This window comes from Anas platyrhynchos, chromosome 9 (genome assembly GCF_047663525.1).
Source record: "Anas platyrhynchos isolate ZD024472 breed Pekin duck chromosome 9, IASCAAS_PekinDuck_T2T, whole genome shotgun sequence".
Taxonomy (NCBI): Eukaryota; Metazoa; Chordata; class Aves; order Anseriformes; family Anatidae; genus Anas; species Anas platyrhynchos.
In genome coordinates this window covers 5,747,422-5,766,617 of record NC_092595.1, presented here as the reverse complement: position 1 = coordinate 5,766,617, position 19,196 = coordinate 5,747,422, and the positions used below count along the sequence as shown (strand labels likewise).

Below are 19,196 nucleotides of genomic sequence, written 5' to 3'. Positions count from 1 at the left end.
ACTTGATTATGTTTTTGTTGTTTTTTTCTTAAGAAGACTATTTCCTTTCTTATTCCTGTGCGGGTCAACATCTTGAATTGTACACAGAAGGAAAATAAATAAATAAATAAAACCCTTCAGCAGAACATTTAACAATAGTCCTGTACTTGTTTGAGCTCAAACCTCCAGCCAGTGACAGGTATAAATTTACTGCAGGTTGAACTAAGCTGAGGCACTAAGGAGGTTCCAGATCTCCCATCAGTCCCAGCCCCTACTCTCCTGCAACAGCAGTGGAAAATCCCAGTCCAATACTGTACTATTCTGCTCACGAGCTTCAAAAATCTTCTGTAAATGCACATGTATTGCATGCTCCAGGGAAAAAGATCCAATTTAATAGTAAAAAGCAGAGTTCTACATAAATTACTCAAAATAATGACATTGATTCCTATAAATTGGGGGGGTAGGTTAAGCATATTGGAGAACTCTGCTTAGGACATCTCACTGCCTGTTACTTCATATATGTTTTTGCTAAGGAGCATAGGCCTTTCCTTACTTTTCTCTTTTACAAGGCACTATGCTTGGAACGCTCTTTTTGTTCACTACAACGCATGGACTGCACGCGTGGTCAGCTTCCGTTAAGAGGACCAGAAGGGAAAAATGTTTACGCTTCCTTGCTTCATACCCACATGCCAGAATCCACCACAATCTGGGCCTAAGAAAACAAAACACATTCACTAAAATGAGCAGAGATTCAATTACAGAATTAATCCTTTTGAGCAGGTGGCTTCTGGTGAATCCACTGCCAGAAACAGACCCTGTATCAGGTAAATCCAACTCCTACTGCCAAGGAGTTAATCAAAAACCTATTACAACTTATTACTTGTCTAATTTGGGGCCTGCAAAGCATTGTAAACATTTTTAGTTATTTATTTAAGTAGCACATCCATTATCTATATCCAGATACCAGGACAGATAGATAAAATGATTATTTTGTAATTTAACATATGAATTAATGTGTGTTTGTGTCTGTGTGCACACTAGTCAGCAATTTATCACAAAGACCTCTTCTTATACTGTTTGGTTTCTTTTCCACTTTTGAAGAAATGGCAAAAACAAGGCACTCTTTTGTAGTCTCTACCATATAAAATGGAGCAACTCATACTAACACAACTTTAAATCAAGAAATACAAAAATAAGGTTCTAACATTAATGTTAACTGGCCCTCATTACACATCATTTTATGGACAAAAGAGCAATCAAAAGGGATCGTGAAACTCTAGCCTTTTAAATCCAGGATGCTTTCAGTGAGCGTGGCTAGAACTCAAAGTTTCAGAGAAAGTGAACCTCCTTTCCTAGTAAATGCAGTAAACCAATTATACCAAACCCAGCAGGTGATTAGCTTATGCCCTGAAGCATGAGATTTGATTATTCTTATCTTGGTTTGCATACTGGTGCTACAAATATTATTAATGGCCATAAAATCATCCAGCCTTTCAAAAAAAATCTAGCCTGAAAGTTTGATTTGATGACCTCCCTATGTGGCAAATTCTGGAATGTTTCTTTTATTTAAACTAAAAGCTTTAGCTATCACATGATTGCCTGTATTCATTCATGTCACAAGACATAATTACAAAGCCTAACCATTTTCTGTGCACTTTGCCCTTTGACAATAGTGTGTTTGAGCTACATTATTGCATTGTTGTTAAGATGGTTCAGTTGAGCTCTAGATGAAAAACTGAGCATATAATTTTCCTTGAGATCTTTTTAAAGAGAAGCAATGAAAAAATGATTCTTTACAGAAACTCTATAGACAGATGTAATATTTTTCATTAGAATGTCATTATTTAGTGAAGAACATAGCATTGTCAAAGCTACTGAAAAATAATAGACAGATAACCAGTATCACTGGGAAATTTTCCATGGATCTCAGTGGACTCTGGACTAAGCCCCAGTTGAGCTAAATCACCCTACCTATTTTTGGTTGTGGCTCTAAAGGATGATTGCTGGTCCTCTTTGAATTCAAATGAACAACCTAGGAAACTAACATCTTTAGAGATTTTCCCCCAGGCAACCCACAAACCAGACTTTGCCACAGTATAGAGTTTTTTCACCAATGTGAGCCCATTTACAATTATGCAGATCGGAGATCAAGTGCCATTCAGATACCCAATTACTCCACCTTGATTTTTTCATAATACTCCAGGTTTTGATATATCACCCTGCACAGAGAAGTGAGTTAGTGCAGACTCATTTTGTCTTAGTAATAAATAATCTCCTTCAAGATACAAACAACAGCTACTGTTCTCTGAACGCTTGGCTGAGAGAAGGTTCTTGGATAAATAGCCTCACTTAGAAAACATATTTGCAAAAGCTTTTGAGAAAGTACAATATATATGACAGTTTCAAATGGTGCTTTGAGAACACTGTACTTGACCTGATAGAAAACTGAATACTTTTTTATATGAACTTCCAATCCAGATGTCCTTCACACAAACAGTTAAATCATAACAAATTGTTTATTCTTGTTCGGTCTTTGAAAGAAAGAGATAGTAAAAACTGAATCAAAGACCAGAAAGATGAAGTCAATCACATTAAAAACACACTGACTCTCTCGCAAATGCTTCAGGTTGTTTCGTCTGCTTCTGACAACCTTTTAGGATTTGAACTTGCAAACAGTGAAGGAATATGTTTCAAAGTCATAACTGCAAATTTTGCAGCTTTCAGGTTGAGATTCACTTTTCTACAGACTGTCAAAACTAACATCCTTCTCCTGTTTCAGTGGGACAAACCTGGTTCTTGAAATTTGATAAAAGGCTACAAATTTAATGAAATCTGTGGTTCCTCCATGACTGATCTAAAGACCATTACCTTATGCAGGAGCAAGAAAAGTTGCTTTCCTGGAGATACTGCGAAGAAAAGGAACCAACCAGGAGCTTTAATTGGTGCCTCAGGTCAGTTTGTTCTGGCCAGGCCTTTCTATGAGAGATCCCTTAAGGACTTTGGTATCTCAGTACAACACTTAGATGTCCCTGTGACCCAAATACCCCTTCTCATCTGATCCCCTGCCCCTCTACTCACCTGTTTTGGCCAGAAAGCATAGAGAGAGATCCTGAGCCGGAACATTTCAGGCCGTGACCATTATCCTGCCAGATTCTTGATTTCTGATTTGTTCCATATCCTCTCAAATAAGGAACTTGGAAACTAACCAGTTTTCCATTTAAATCTAGCAGTATAACGTATATATATGCAATTCAGTATTCTCCTTGTACATATGTGTATGTATATACACACAGGCTCTAGACGTGTGTGTGCAGCTGTATACATACACATTCTCTACACATTTCCGTGGGTAGGCACCTGTCTTGGAAATCTCTTAAGCAGACAGATTGAATACACTTCAATTGCTACAGCTTAATAACTTTGCAGCTCATGAATTGATTTTAGTACTATTACACTGCCTTATCAGCAGAGCCCCTGTCTAAGGAAAGGATTTGTGTGCGTGTGTATGCGCGTCTGTGTGTGCATGCCTGTAAATAAGTGAATTTTACTACCGCAGTAGTAGAACACACAAATCTAGTTTTAACAGCATTATCTTTGGTGTACAGAGATCACGTTTTATGGCAGAAAGGTTAAGAGAAGAAGGAATATCTTATGAATAAGGTGCGGGACTACAACTTCAGAGGTTCAGGTTCAATTCCTCACTCTGCCAGAGGCTATTCTGTGACCCTGGACAACTCACAGAAGCAGTTAAGCAAATGCTTAAGTCTTCTTTTGTTCGAGGAATAATATATCCTTTCCCTCCTCTTTTGTCTGTTGTAGCATGTAGATTACAAATGGTTTACACCAGAGCCTGGGAGGAGGTGTGAAAGGGTTGTTATTCTTTGTTTATTTTATTATTTTTTTTTTTTATACAAAACAGTAGCTCAGCCCTGATTTCACTTTGCAACCTATGAACTCCATGGAAATACCTGAATAATATTACTTTTCCAATGAAGTCCACAATTGTTGTATCACATGTTCCAGTTTTGAGAAATCTAAGAGAATATACACTACCCATATACACTGTGGAATTACTAGGGAAAACAAGGTGGGTATTTGAAAAGGAGAATTAGCCTTATATATATTCCTACCAGATATCACATCGTACCAATTAAGAATGCAAATGTAAAGGTCCAATATGTAAACACAAAATGTATTGACACAATTCTACCAAATAAAGGATCCAAATTTACAGTTTTAATTGAGAATCAACATTCATTTTTATAATACTTCTTTGTAAACTGCAAGATACTGTTACACAACAATCCAGAAAAAAAGGGCTAGATTAGAATTTTGAATGCAATTAATTAAGAGTATTTAATATAAGAAAAATGTCAGATGGCCAACAAATCAACACACCAAATATAACTTCAACTTTAAAATATTATTTTTTGCGTGTGGACAGGCATCAGCTTACCATTTTTTTCTGCCATTTTGTCCCTTTTTGTTGGCTCTTTCCAGCCTTTGAGCTGTTACACGGCCCACAGCTGGGCAGGCGGCTCCCTCTGGCGCTGACACCAGAGCGGCTCTCTAGATCATCCAAATCTTGCTCCCCGTGATTCCGTTTAGGACCAGATAATGTCAGCTCAGCACTGTGCAGGCCTGGGTTTGATAGTCTGTAAAATAATTAATTTTCCTACCTTTCGTATAGAATTGCCTACAGAATTTGGTACAGAAATTGCCTTTAGATGGGAAGCTCTGAAAGCATCACGCTAAGCAATATGGTATCGTCACACAGTATCTTATTTGCAGATAACCAAAGGTAAGGATGGACTTGTTGCTAGAGTTTGCATGTTTCCCTCTGCTTTGATTTAGAATCATCTTGCATTTTTTGACATATCAAATATTTTCAGAATTACTGCAATTACAAAGTGAGAGTTCAATTATATTATCAACTGAACATCAAGTGGCTTGCTTCACTAACACTAGGCTCAACTTTTTAGTTGAGATTACGTATCCTTGGTGTTTAGATAGTTTTGAGTTCTACTAGAAGTTTCACGCTGTTTTTTGAATTTAAGTCACTGTAGTATCACAGTTACTCCTCTGAATTTCTGAGAGGTTTCCTGACCCCACATAAAATATTACAGTAGGAGAAGAAATGCAATGCTTAGCATCGTGGATGTTTTCATCAGAGTTCTATGATGGTTAAAGTCCAATCATAATTTTCCTTACAGTTCCCTAATTATTCAAAACTATTTTTTAAATATGTTCAAAATATTGTATATAAATTTTGACCTAAGAAGTTATAATTCTCAAGAAAATATGATTAACTCTAAGGATAGTTTGTTGAAATGTTTAATGCAACTGAATTCTAACTTCCCATCACAAATGCTGATTGATTTCACAAATACCATCTTAGCCTATATTAAGTAATTTACTTTTTTTTTTTTTTTTTCCAGAAACACTTAACTACTTTCTGAATGGCCATGCCCGTATACATAAGGAAGCTTTGTTATTTTGGAAAAAACATACCTGAAAAAAATTAAATACTGACATTTTGCAAAAGCTGAACAGTGTCCATCAGAGGTCCAACAAGATTTCCCCATGTGAAACTCTCCTCATTTTCAAAGGCTGTTGCAAAGGAGAAGGCTCCCGAGAATGGGATCATTCATTGCGCTGCTGGTCTCTGAACAAAGAATGGATGGCAGATGAAGAAAGACCTGTGGCTCCCCCATTAATAGGAAGTTCAATATTTTCTTGCTTCTTCTGCCAGAGCCTTTATGCAATTCTCATAACTTTTAAACTATGCAGTGTTATACATAATGAGCTGAAGAGGCAGTACTGTATTTTTTCTATCTGCAGTGAGCTTTCCAAGCATTCATTAATCCTCACAGCATCTCAATGTAGTAGTTCAATTTATGGATGGGAAAACAAAATAGATTGAGTACTGGAATATATTTTAATGTAAGTGCCAAGCAAAGGCATGAGACTGAAAGTGCCCCAGTGTTTCTTTCTTGTGGATGTGCAGCAAAGACCTTAGACGTGAGTATGCTGGAAAAAAAAAAAAACTGTCACAGCATAACCGCCACATCATGGGCCCCGCAGCTGGGTGAAGAACAAGTATGGGAAAAGCAAGGACCAAACCATCACACCAGGTCTCGTCTTCCTTTGTACCCCAGTCAATGGCAATGAGCCACTGAACATTTTCTATGGACTTGGTAAGGCACAAAGAAAAGTGTCTCTCCTTCAGCAATGGGGACAAGAACCTAGGCAATGCAAAATGTTGCTAAATGGTCAAAAAGGAAAGCTGTGGCACCCTTTTAAGATTTTCTCCATCATTAAGATTCCAAATGCTACAAGATATATGTTTGGGTAGTGATCTTCCTCCTATTCACTCCAGCAAACATACTAAAATACGATGGTCAGCGTCAATTTTGACCACAGCAACCTACAAAAGCATCAGATTTGTATGAGTAGACAATGTTGGAGGTGAACGAAGACCAATGAAATTGTTACATTTTATGTTTCCTAAAAAGCTCTACTCTACTCTCAATCTCTACTTATTTATACAGACCGTTCATTGTTTCTCTTATGTATTTGCACTATCATACAGTACAGTGCTTGTCAATATGTATACGTATATTTTTTTCTCAGAGTCTATCAAAGACAAGGGAAGTTCTCAAATGGATTTTCATCTTCCAAAAAGTGCCTCCAAATGTTGATTCACTGAGAACACAATTTATTGTTCTGACCACTCTGCCTTCACATTGTGTTCCAGTTCATCCACAATTTACGTTACTTCCACATGTCATGAACACATGAACTCAGCACAACTGTGGTAAATCACAAGATAAGAACTCGTTGTAGAGTGAAGGCGAAACTCCTTGGGACACAAAATGTATTATTTATTCATACAGTGCCTTGCATAAGCAGGTGATGATTTTGACTGAACCCTCTGGTTGAACCTGGAATACAAACAATGAGCAATAAAACCTCAGCACTCAGCTCTTCTTCTACAACTCAGTAACATCTAATTTTCATTTTACTGCAATATAAATTGCTACCTGGCTATGTCTTTCAGTAAAACTTAATCTGCTTTTAATTTTAATTGCCCAATAAATATGCCTAATTGGAGCCAGTCCCAATTTTACCCAGTTCAGTTTTTTTTCTTAACAAATATAAAAGTCAAATATATCTCAGCTGGAGGTGATGCTTTATTGAAAATAACAGATGAGCCAATTCTGAATAACCGTTGAACAAAAGAAAAGGCAGGAGTCATAAATAAATACCCTTAACTATATTCAAGCTTCCTTAAAGTGAACTTTCACCATATTAAGTGTCGTTAGCTAACTCATAAACAGTAACAAAATTTCTACTCTAAATCCAGAACTCCTGTGCTATGTTTTCTGGCAAACAGGGTGGAAAGTCCTTCAGAGGAACAATACAGCCTCCCTCTTTTCCTTCCTCTGAATAATAAAGTTCCCCTCAATAGGAAATGGATCAAATCCTAAATAAATAAATAAGCGCATCTGGTATTTATTTATCACTGTCCTTGGAAATTTTATGCTAATTGAAGTTCTGTTACTAAGGCTCTGGAAAACATCTTATAGTCGTTTTTATATTATTTTACTGAAATGCATAAATACAAATGCTTTCTTTCCCAGTGTTTCTCCACTCTCCAGGTATATGAAGTCAATAAGCTGATTAACAATGTAGCTAATGTATTCTTTCTATTTTCTTCTTGTGTAATACAAAGTCTGAAAATCTCCCTAAAACACAGTCCCTCTCCAGAAGCACAGTGCTTTTTAGTCTTCCAGCTTAAAAAAAAAAAAAAAAAAAAAAAAGACAGTCAAGAATTTGTTCCAAGGTCTTCACCTTGATAAAGCTACCACAAAATCTCATTTTGGAAGTACACCTTGAGATAGATACATATTTAAAGACCAAAAAAAAAAAAAGGCTTCAAAGCATTTTTTTTTCCTGAGTTTGCAAGTGCTTCTCCAGCACACATGAGAACCATATGCAGGTATTGCCATTTCCTGGAAAGCTGTAGAAACCAACCACACATCCAACATCATAAGAATATGGTCATATATGGTCATTTCCCTAGCTAAAGCTAGTCTCTTATGAAATTTTAAAGTCTATTTATGAAGTCTGTTTACCATACAAAAAGGAAAAACAAAAAGCAGTCTTAACCATTTGGATACACAGTAGATTTCTGGCAATTACACGTGGACCTTTTCCCAATGGAGCTTCATAGAGAGTTCAGACCCAAAGCTGAGACCACCAGTACATGAAGCCAGGGCACCATCTCACCAGCTGTCACCAGCAGTAAAAGCTTCACAGCACTGGAAAGCTATGAAGTGAGTGAACAGTTTGCCAGCTTGGTGCATGAGGAAATATGTAACCTACACAAGGTTGCACTTGTGGTCTGTTGGTGTGTAAGGTCTACACAACCACACTTGGTTGGTGAATTCAGTCCAACCTATCTGAGGAACAGGAAAAATTCTTGAAAAAGTCTTGAAAACAGACATAAGAAACTCTGCAAGACTGGATGCTCCTCTCAACCTCTCGACAGGAAAAAAAAAAAAAAAAAGCAATACACGAAGCAATGCACAATCAGGGACAGAGGAAGATGAATGGAAGCGCTCATCAGTAACTGGGGAAGAGTTTCACTCATAAGTCAGAAATCTTTGGGAAAGCAACTTTCATTAGTTCTGGTTTCTAAAAGACATGATGTGGTGCTCAGGGACATGGTCTAGTGGTGGACTTGCCAGTGCTGGGTTAACAGTTGGACTTGATGATCTTAGAGGTCTTTTCCAACCTGACTGATTCTATGAAACATGAACATCTTTTTGAGTGGTGACAACTTTGGCATGCTTCACGGAGCTCATCCTGCTGACTGTGATGTGGTTACATGAGTGTAAAAGCAACAGAACTTGGCCACGTGTTGCACTGCAGTGCTCTGAACCCGAATGAGATTCCGAGGTAAAAGTTGAAATGTGATCAAGCAGTGGTATTAATAACAGACATGGGCACAACAGATTTGTTTCTTTGATGCCTGAAAAACTGTATCCATTGCTTTCCAATGCAAAATTACAGAATCCCATCATCTGGATTAGAATATGGGAGTTCTGTAATACAGTTTGTTACCTGAAACAGAACAAAACAAACAAACAAAAACTTCGTGAAGCTAATTTAACATGAAGAGCTAATTAGGGAATATATTGTACTTCCACAGAAATCATAGCTGGAGATTTAATTTTCTATACACCTCAGTCAGCAATGTTCTCTGTCTAGTAAGGAATCTCTGTGTTGACCAAAGAACTTGAGCACTTACTTCCAACTTGCTGTTGCCTAAGAAATTATCTTTATTATAGCACATGGAGAAAAACATGTTCAAATAGGAAAATAAACAAACAGAGAATTTCTTCAATGACCAGTCAATTCAAGAACCAGAGTATGCTCAAATGCACACAGATGAATAGCAAAAAGGCACATAGACAAGCTTTCTAGTGAGTCACCAATTCAGTTTTGTAAGTGTTCTTCATATGTTCAGAGGAAAGAAATTCCAAAAGCTCCAACCCAAATCTGTCCTCACTGACTAACTGGTCTTTGACAAAGAAGGAATGGCAGTGGCTGCATTCATGACACAACAGGAAATGCTCTTTGACCCTTTCCAGTTAATGGAGATAAACCGTAAACTTTCTAACACTGAAAAATTAACTTTAAATAGATAGTATTAGCATCATAGTTACCACATCTAAGTTATGTGATTGCACAGTCAGAAAATTCTCACTGAAAACATCTTTACGTATGGATTCATGAAGTCTGTGGAACTTTTTGCTTGAGAGGGGACAGTGAGATGGAACCCAGCATCTCTGAGATATTTCATTCTCTTGAAACTCACTTTAATGAGAAGGTGTCAAAGAAAACAGCACTCAAGTCCACATACATTTCATAAAATATCTTCTTAAGAGTTCCATTAACCTTACTCACATGTCTATGCAACAGCCACAAGGAACTCAGTCTTACCAGATTTTGCACATGGGTATTTTCCAAAAAGGACACATGATAAATTTTTAAGGACCCAGCATATCTCTGTAATTGTATTATGCTGGGCAGCTACCAGCCCAATTAATCGGATGGGGAATTGAACCTGCACCTCTTCAGTTCGTGATTAATGTTTTTATGCAGTAAACAATTTGTCAGCAGCATTAAGGGGAGCCTGTTCACCTGAACACATAGCAAACTACACGGATAAAATACATACGTATAAATGTCTGTTACATCTATCACCACAGATTATTTTAAAGGCTGTTAAAAGCAGTAGAAATATAGCTCAGGTAAATGTAAATGCTGTGGCTCAACTGTTTTCTAAAACATTCAAACTTGATCCCTTTCCTTATAGGATGTTTCCCTCTGTTCTGAAAGAACTGCGATATTTTATTCCAGCCTTTCCAATACATCCAAACTCTAAATAATGGATCAAAAATACAATCGTGAATACAGAAGAAGGTGAGGGGGGAAAAAAGCAACAGAAAAGGATGGTACGAAAGAGGAGCTTTTCTCACATAACTGCAGGAACATTACTATGCTCTGCTGAAGCACTGAACTGCACTGCTCCTGCTTATTTGTAAGAGGATTTGACAAGCTAATGATAGAATCAGCAAGATTACCAGGAAAAAAAAAAAAAAAAGGAAAAAAAGCCTTTCCTTTTAATCAAAACATAATCAGAAGGCCTAGGTGATGATTACCTCCTGCTTTCAACCTAAGTCACTGAAGCAGTCCATTAAAAGGGCTTCCAGTGCTGTTGGGGTGAGGATGAGGTATGTGCCATGCCACGAACAGGTATGATCACACACCACGCTCACTTCACACTGCTCCCATCGCTTCCTATATTTTGAGAGGACAGGACAGAGGTTGTCTACAGCTAAGACACGCTGTAGGAGTTCTGTAAACATGGGCCCCACATCGAGAAAGTCCCTCTTCAGTAATGGCACCTTTATTACCACAAATATGTTCGCAATTGGTACTGCAATTAATTACCGGGACGGGGAGATACGCAACAAAAGACTAAAAATTGCCTTTACTGGGACACAATTCATTTAGATGATTTATGGAGTTCTTTATTGTTAGCGTCACAAGAGCTTTTTCAAAACAAGAGAAATCATTAAATCCCATAAACCACGGACTATCACCGCGGTTAGCTGGTAATTGATGTCCTCGCTCGTGCCATTTATATCACTAAATAGAGCTGATAAAACAAAAATTAGTAAAGGCTGCTGCTGCTGGAGCCTGCAGCATCCCCGAAGGAACCGTGGGGCTCCCTTCCCCTCCCTCCCCGGCAGGAATCCCCCTTCCCCGGCATCCCATGGCCCCCGGGAGCATCTGCTACTGAGCGCAGGTGGGGGGCTCAGCCCCCCCAAAGCCCCCCAGGCACCCCCCCATGGAAGGGCAGAAACTGGCACCCAGACACCAGACCACTCCCGTGGGGGGGGGGGGGGGGGGTGAAGGAGGGGAATTCATTCGCTTTCAGCAGAGGGAGGATGTGATTGTTACCCCCCCCTCCCCACCCCCGGCCCGTTTTCCCCCTAGGGGGGGTTAACTACTTCTCTCTCCTTTTGAAATGCAAATAAAAAAGCTTTTGTGTTGCGGTTTTCCATGGGGCTTTGCAGGCGTCCTGCTGGGTGGAGAAAGTGCACGGCAAGGAATCATTTTAACCAGAGGATTGGTGGTTTTAAACAGTTACCAAATACCAGCCAAAACATGTGCACGGCAAAGAAACTCCCAAATACAGAGCAGGCAGGGAGAGGGGATGGATGTTAGTGAGGAGAAGCAAGCAGGCGTATTCTAAGACTCGGAAGGACGGGAGAACAGCACCGAAAATGCAATTAAATCAGCCCAGATTTTATGAAAAAAGAGAAGCTGCTGAAAACCCTGAGCAAACGCTGCTGCCTCAAAGATGGAAATAGCTCCCTTACCTTATTACTAATCCTCGCTTGCACCTGCTCTGCAATCATAAATACTTCGAGGTGCTTAATATGAAGCTAAATTGATGGCTGAATTTAAGCAATTTCTTCGTGCACCTCTTTTACAGATTCAAAAGGAGATTTTTAGGATCGTCCTCCTCAGTATCCATTTGCTTCCCAAAGAATTCCAATTTTCTTGAAAAAGAGGCAAAAAAAAAAAAACCCACGGTATGTCTACATACAAACGGGCACTGTAATAGATCCCCCCAAGAAAAAAGAATAGGGAGTGAGGGAATCTGAGAGGTGTCACTACAAACTTGGCAAGCAAAACGTATCCTCGGCAGGAAGACGGAGAGCGAGAGGGGAAGGGAGGAAGAAAAAAAAAAAAAAAAAAAAAAAAAAAGCGCTGCAAAAGACAAAATTCCCAGGGAGATTTTGAAGGTAAAAAAAAAAAATAAAATAAAAAAATAACCCCGAGGAAAGCCGTGTGAGCGGAGCAGAGCAGCGAGGGGCTGGCGGGCTGCGTCCCAGCCATCCATCCGCCAGCCCGGGGAGCAGCGACCGCCCCCCGCTGCGGGCGAGCGGCTCCCCCCCGGCCGGCTGCTGCCCGCACGGACACCGACAGACAGCCGGACAGCCACGCAGCCGGGCTCTGCAGGGCTCGGGGGGGGACCCCGCGGGGATCCCCGGCTTGTGCGTGTGCCCGGCGCCGTGTGCGTGTGCCCGGTGCGTGTGCCCGGGCCGCGCGTCAGATGTGACGCTCAGCCGCCGGAGCAGCCGCAGCCCCGGGGCGCCGCCGGGGGAAATTTCCCCTCTCCTTGCCTCCCCCCGTGGGGTTCTGGGGATGTACGTGGGGTTTTTGTGCACCCCCCTCCCGTGGGGAGCAGGGCTTGGGCACGCTCTGCCCCTCTCTTCGCATCTCCCCCTCTCCCAAGCCCCCCAAATTCCCATAACATAGGCTGGAGAAGAACAGGGGGAAGCCCCCGGGCACCCCCTTCCTTCCCGAGGGGGGGCAGCTCAGTCTCACCTCCCCTCTCTCACTCCTGCTCTCCTCCTCCCTGACCCGTTACACGTTTCATCAGAGCCTTCCCCAGACCTTTAATTATTCTATTAATGGGCGCCCATACATTTTCCAGGGCAGTGTTTCATTAGGCAAACGTCAATATCGGGTGCACGGAGGGCAAGCAGCAGGTCGCACACTGAAGCCGTAACACAAGCTACAGCAGAATTGCTCAGGCTTGCTTCCCAAGGCTGTTCTAGGGCACTTTTTTTTTATTTAAAAAAAAAAAAAAAAAAAAAAAAAAAAAGGTTGCATGGGAACAACTTGTGTCAGTAGAGGGCCAGGTTAGTAGGGCAAGCCCCAGGTTCCAGTAAGGCTCTCCTGGGAGCCCTCACCAGCTCACAGTTAAGACTAGGAAAGGAGAAACAAAATAAAAAGTCACAGCTCTCTAAACTACCAGCGTTTTACAGTCACATCATTTACATACTCCGCTGAGAAGCAAATGTTTTTTGTTCTTGACAAACTGGGAGTCAGAAAAGGGCACCATGAGCAGCCCAGACAAGCGGTGGCTCCATCCCAGCAGGGCACCAGAAGACGGAGGCAAGGAGCCCTCCTGGCCCCCACGGGGGTGGTCACGCCTGCACTGCACGGCTCCTGGGATTTACAACTGGTCTTCGTGCCTCCCAAGGTGCTGAGGGGTGTGCAAGTGGACAAATGTGGAAGTTCAAAGGGAATTCAATGGGATTCAAGGCAGGTCTCATGCATGGGTGCAGAGAAGGCAAAGCCAAGGAGGGGAGGAGGCAGCAAAGTGTGCAGCAAGGCGAAGGGGAGGGAGGGAAGAGAACAGAGCGGCTGGGAATAAATTCTTTAGGGCTTCCTCAACTGGAAAATACATCTTTGTCAAGGACTTTTATACACTATGTTTCAGTGAAGAAATCAAAATCACGTCCCAGCACTTGGGTATCCAGTTGAATTTTGAGTGTTATTGTAGGACTGAAGGGAAAGGGCCTTAAACTTTCTTAATGCCTTTTTTTTTTTTTCCTTGACAAGAGAAGAAAAGATGAGGGATTGGTTTAAAAGATGAGCCCAGGAAAGATTCTTCACAATTCTTGTACCAGACAGACATGTTTACTGTAAAATCAAAACACCACCCCTGGGAAACTGGTACAAGTGGAGCAACAGTTTTACGCTCTGTATCCAACACAGCCACTAAGGAAAGCTGCAAGGCCTCTAGGTATGCCAAAAACAGCACCTCTCTCAAATACAACACATAATTAAAGCCCTCAACTCATTGTGATTAACCGGGGGGGTTACTTCCTCCAAAACTGAGATGGTCAGTACGTGAAAGTCTTGCTCTTGTTTCTGTTTACATCAAACAAAGTCTTGATTTATCCTCTGGAGCAATGTATGTGCCCTTGGAATTTGCAATCTCATCTTTAATCACTGTTCCAATGGCTGCAAAAGCAAGGGCAGATGCTCCCACCTGCTGTGGGGCAGCGGGTGGAGCAGAGCAAGCCAGCACCCCAAAAAATGGATCACCAGATGCAGCACCTCCGTTACACCTACAGGGGTCTCTGGGAAGAGCAGCCCCCTACCCACACCTCACGTACCTCTGTACCAAACTCATGTATGTGCACAAATCCTTACACACTGCTCAGCTCAAGCAACAGCCATTCTGGGGAACGGGAACCCATGGGGAGAGAAGAGGGAGCAGGGGACCAGCTGTTCTGGACAGCACGGTGCCTTCTGCAGCATGCAGTTTCCAGCTGGAAAGTCGTATAAATTTCTGAAGCGATCATTAATTTGGCATTCCCATCCCAAGAAGCAGATTTAACCTTCTAGCCAGTTGGTTATCTGCACAGCCCTCATCACTGCAGTATCTGAATACCCTACAGCTTTGAACTGGGCATCTAGATGATGTTCTCAAAGTCAAGGAGTGAGGCTGACGGCTTCACATTTGCTCAGGTTTTTCTACGGGTTGGAGCTTGAACATAACATGGCTGCATATAGCAGTTCTACCCTTCAGATGAGGGTGATTTGTCAGGATTAGCCTCAGGGGCATTTCTAATATCTTCCCTTTACTTGTGGTGATTAAACAGGATTGAAGATATCTTCCAGTCCCTTCCAGCTTCTACATCTTTTCCCGTGGATTTATATAGAAGGGAAGATGCTGTAATACAGCTGGTAGCTAACATTTCACAGGGACAGCGTAAAGTCACTTATTCACACAAGTTTAGCCTTCCTCAGCGTGTAGCTCTGTGTTACCACATGGGTCTTGCCAGCTTCTTTAACATTCAACCAGAAAAAAAAAAAAAAAAAACTAAAATTTATGAAGAATAACGTCAAATAATTGCATGTTTTACAGTCCAAAAACAAAGAGAAGAGACTTCCACACTTAATGTAATCATCTCTGTTTCTGTGAGACGGAGGAAGTGAAGGTGCCCTAAACATGACAAACAGAAAATGATTTGTACAAAAATAGGGGAAAGAGAGCTGCATAATAAAGCTGTCTTTTGTAACTGTCCAACAGAGACTGAGAAGGCTGAAAATGAATTGCAGCAAGGATGACTTTGAAGAGAAATTGTCAGCTTGCTTAGCTCCCAAATTCATACCTTCATGCACAATCTTTAGACAAAAAGCAAAATGTACATGCCTGGGAGTTACAAGGCAGAGGATATGACCTGTATGCTTTCCTCCTGGCTTTGCTACTTATTCACTGTATGATCCTAGATTAAGCTTCATAACTGAAGTTACATTAATAACATAATTATGAGCATGAAATATAAATAAATTATTGATAAGTATATGAACTTAAGTGCAAATTTAGACTCCAAACTTGATTAAAATGGCTTGATTTTCAATGGTGCTGGGCAGCTGAAGACTTCGAGACATCATGGGAAAGTAAAAGACATCTTTATCTTAAAAAACAATGCCCAACAATTTAAGTGCTTGCATTTAAACTTCAATTTCCTTTTTTCCTTTCTTTTGTCTATTTCACCTTTTTGAATAGTCTATACTCATCTCTCAGAAAAATCATGCAATGATTGGTAGAAGCAGGTGTGGTTCCAAAGACATTGTGTACTTTCTTTGAAAGGAATCAAGGATCAGTTTATAGCAACAGTATTGCTAAAATATTAAGGGGTTAAAATTCCAAAGAAAACAGTATTTACTAGCAAGGAAAATGAAAGAGCTTATTTGAATTATTTTAAAAGCTATTTTGAGGCTTTGCTTTTTATTTGTTTGTTTAAATAATCAAAGCAGACATTATCAAGAGTTAACATCTTGAGCAAGCTTACAGAAAACCTTAAATAACTATTGAAACATTATTTTAAAGGTACTAAATAAAAATAATGATATGCATCAGACACACTACGTATCTTTGAGAAGACATTCCTGTTCTTTGTGCCCATTGTTATAACAGTGTGGGGTTATTTTCCTCCTCCTTTAGGTGTGAAGGGACCCTTACTGAATACCAGGAAAACAATAAATGAAGACATTAGAATAAAGAAAACAAATATTCTAGTGCTGGGATCCTGGGGCACCTTGAGGTGATTTGTCTTTTTCACCTTACTTCAGTGATCTAGCAACTGCTCTTATTTCCCATGTTAGTATCAGGATTCAAAGATGACACATTCACACATGATATATAGTGTTTTCTCTTTAGACTCATGCAACCCATAATATTAAACAACAATGCTGTTGCTAGGTCTGCTGTGTCATAAAGTCCAATTTCCTTCTGGAATGGCAGGCAGAGTTAGAAAAAGAAGATTTCTTGGGGGCCCGATTTGTCTTCTATGTAAATCAGAAATTGCCCATTGCAGGTTTCAGGCACTGAAGCCTGTTATCCAGAAACAAAACTCTAAGATTAATATTTTGCCAGCAAGGCAAATAGGCTCTTCATGGGGTTTTGAAAAGCTTCTGGCTTCAGCCAAGCTTTGATGAGAATCACAGGCAGTACCTCTTATGCCAGGTGCAGCTTTATGAGCAGTCCCTTGGGCACTGGGCATCAGTAATCAAATCATCTGAATCTGACCTTAGATTTTTAGTAATACGTTTTAATATGTTTAGATTTAGTGATACAGTTAAATACATTCTCATCTCTCACATCTCTACAAACACAGCTTGATGCTGTGAGCATTTATGCATGGGGCATGATCCTGCAAGGTGCTGGTGATTTACCTACCTGGCTCTCACAAAGGGCCTGGTCTTATTAACAAAATGAACACAGATCAAATCAAGGCCCGATTTGATCTCACTCTAAATAAATATTCTGCTGCATCCTGGTTTATACCCATATCTTAAAACTGTAACTGGCCAGTAGCTAACCCTCACCACCACCCCCTTTAAAAATAAATAAATAAATAAATAAATAAAAATAAGGACTAAGGATTTTAGCTGCTTGTCTGTGAATATCATATAAAATAAAGATGTTCCAAAACTATGCAAGAGCACACAGTAGAAGACATTTTTCCTGTCTGCACTTCTCACCACAAACAGCCCTCAAGAAGAATGTATTAAGTAGACACTTAGACCATGCAGATGTAAATAAGTTCCAATTAATAGTATTATGCCTCGAATATGAATTTGACATAACTTACAGGTGGGTAGTCTAAGGCCTCTTAAGTTTACATCTATTCCTGATACTTCAAGTATCTTGATACTTTTCTGAAATAAAGATATCATTACTATAAAAAAAAAGTCTAAAAGTACAGGTACCATAATAAGAAAGAGAGGAAGCCACGGTGATTATACAATGACGTCTAAAGATATAATGATCACCAATATGGCATAAATATAATACTCAATACCAAGGCATGAAATAGCTACTCAGGCTTAAAATATAATACATTATTCGGCCTTTTAGCACTTTCTCAAATATTTTTAGTTGTCAGAAGTATTATTTCCATATCTGAGACTACTAGGTCTACTGGATGTAAAGGAGTTTTGTGATTATCCTTAAAGTGTATCTGACATTGCTATTACTGCTTTAAACTTGCTACCAGTGCATTTTTGCAGTTTCATCCTTTTAGCAGAACTGACACATATAAAAGCTTTGAAAAATCAAAGTATTAATCTCCAGAAGCATATGTGTAATGATTACTTAACCAATAGGATGGGGTGGTTTTTTTTAGTTCCTCTATGAATTGGCTCAGTAACAGTACAATATTAATAATGCTTTAGCTTATACTTTTACAACCTGTTCTCCATTTCTCCCATCTGTCGATAGACTAAAATTGTGTTTACAGAATCACTCATTTTCTAAATTTTTTTCCCCTATAAGGAGACTACAAAACCCCAAAAGTTGAGACTCGGCTCTGTTTTTGGTGCTGTTGGTATAATTGTAAAGCAGCTCCATTGATTTGAAAAGCGTTATTTTGGTTTCATCCTGTGACAAATGAGAAAAGAATTTTCTTCTTATTACCATTCCAATTAAATACACACATTTAGTTCTGCTCACTACCTTTCTCTCTCTCTGTAGCATCCCTAGGGATGCTACAACATCACTAGCCCTACGTACACAAAACCCACAGCCAGCGGGGACCTGCTTTGTGAACCTGAACCTGAGTCACCTTTGGTAATGCCCCTCTAGGAGGCCCAAAGGGAAGCAAGAAGGAAATAATTAGCATGTCTCAGCCATCCTTCTATCAGAAAAGCAAGATCTACGCTTCCGCTCCTCCTGCTAATCACAGATTTTAGGTCATCTGCCACCATCAGCACCCTCCATCCACCAAGACTCCCAAGGCTGCAAACACATATGCCTGTAGAGAAGTCACTTCATGGTACTGTTTTACACAAAAATTTCTTTGCGCCATCAGGAACAGGGAAATGGAGAAGCCTGCCCTCCTCAAGACCTGCAGAGCCTGAATTCCCTCCTGCTGCATGCAGCATGTGGGAGATTGGCATAAAGAAATGAAAATCTTCACAAATAGCTCCCAGAGCTGTAACTTGGGTCACTGTTTTCACTCTCATTCAATAAACTTGCCTTGGTAAACACTGGTCTAAAAACTGTTCAAGGACCTCAGGATTTGGCCCCAAATCAATGTGTATATAAATGACTTCATTTACAACTATGTTTTTATGCCAGATTTAATGTCAACAACCTAATGGTGCATTGGATTTCATTTATATGATTTATTAATTTTTATCTAATGAACAATTTCACACGGCAATTTAGATGATTACAACTGTGAAATGTTTGCAATGAGGACCAGATCTTGCCAGCCTTGCTTGCCTGTAGTGCCACTTATATCAAAAGTAATTGAAAACAA

The 19,196-nt window shown here is 40.0% G+C and overlaps 1 protein-coding gene across 2 annotated transcripts in view; it reads right to left on the bottom strand.

Moving 5' to 3' along the window:
* NLGN1 (neuroligin 1) overlaps positions 1-19,196 on the bottom strand; it is a 422,927-nt gene that overhangs the window by 361,154 nt on the left and 42,577 nt on the right. The window contains exon 1 of one of the 2 annotated variants that reach the window (XM_038183685.2): positions 11,940-12,614. The exons of the other annotated variant lie outside the window; for it this stretch is intronic. The gene's annotated coding sequence lies outside the window, so the exon portion shown is untranslated. Of the gene's footprint in view, positions 1-11,939; positions 12,615-19,196 lie in introns of those variants that run through there. 2 annotated transcript variants of the gene reach the window in all.